Source organism: Trypanosoma equiperdum, assembly GCF_001457755.1.
Source record: "Trypanosoma equiperdum strain OVI genome assembly, contig: ctg_330, whole genome shotgun sequence".
NCBI classification, from domain to species: domain Eukaryota; phylum Euglenozoa; class Kinetoplastea; order Trypanosomatida; family Trypanosomatidae; genus Trypanosoma; species Trypanosoma equiperdum.
Window position 1 is genome coordinate 11317 of NW_027124233.1, and position 827 is coordinate 12143.

The 827-nt window shown below is 47.2% G+C and overlaps 2 non-coding genes across 2 annotated transcripts; one reads left to right on the plus strand and one right to left on the minus strand.

The window, feature by feature from the left end:
• Positions 1-41: 41 nt before the first annotated feature.
• TEOVI_000125000 lies at positions 42-124 on the minus strand. Its single transcript has one exon. It is a non-coding gene; the product is annotated as a tRNA-Ser (tRNA).
• A 115-nt stretch (positions 125-239) lies between these two features.
• On the plus strand, positions 240-313 carry TEOVI_000125100. Its single transcript has one exon. It is a non-coding gene; the product is annotated as a tRNA-Val (tRNA).
• Positions 314-827: the final 514 nt, after the last annotated feature.

Consider the following 827-nt stretch of genomic DNA (forward strand, 5'->3'; position numbering starts at 1 on the left):
TTTTTTGATTTCCACCTGCGAGTTTTTCAGCAGGAGAAAACCCGTCGACAGCAGGGTTCGAACCTGCGCGCGAGATCGCATTTGATTTCAAGTCAAACCCCGTAACCACTTGGGTATGTCGACAACGGTTTACCCGACTATTTCAAACTAATAAAAAAACAGATCCACCACCGTCAGTCGTTTTCGTGTTTAAATCAATTGAACTGAGGAAATGATACAAAAATTGCCGGGAAGGGCAAGCGCTGATGGTCTAGGTGGTTATGACGTCGCTTTAACACGGCGAAGGTCTCGGGTTCGAGTCCCGATCGGCGTATGTTTTCGTCATTTCTCCGTTTCCCTCAATTTTGCTGCCGTGAAATTTTAATGTTCGGATGAAAGTCGAAGAGGGATTGGGATTGTGTGTGTGTGTGTGACCTGCGGTGGTGACGCTGGGGACGGAAACGAATGAAAGGAAAAGGGGTCGCTGTTTTATTTACTAATGAAGCAGCATATCCATTATTCATTACATCGAGAGTAACATCCCCATCAAGTGAAACGTGAGTCAGTGGACGGCTCGTCTCTTTTTGCTCTTTGCCTTGCTTTGCTTTTTCTTTTATTGGGTTGGTTGAGAAAGCAATGCTAAAATACCAGAAAGGCAGGGAGAGGATGACCCCCATACCAACAGAGTTCAAACATCACCTCACGAGGCTGCAATGTGTGGCGGGGTGTTGCGGTGCTGCAGCAAACATTCCATCAAATGCCCCACTGGTCATTATAAAAGAGGAAGGCATTGGACCCGTGCTGTCGTGGGAAACTGGAACTGGGCTGGGAAAGGAACAGTGACAGGA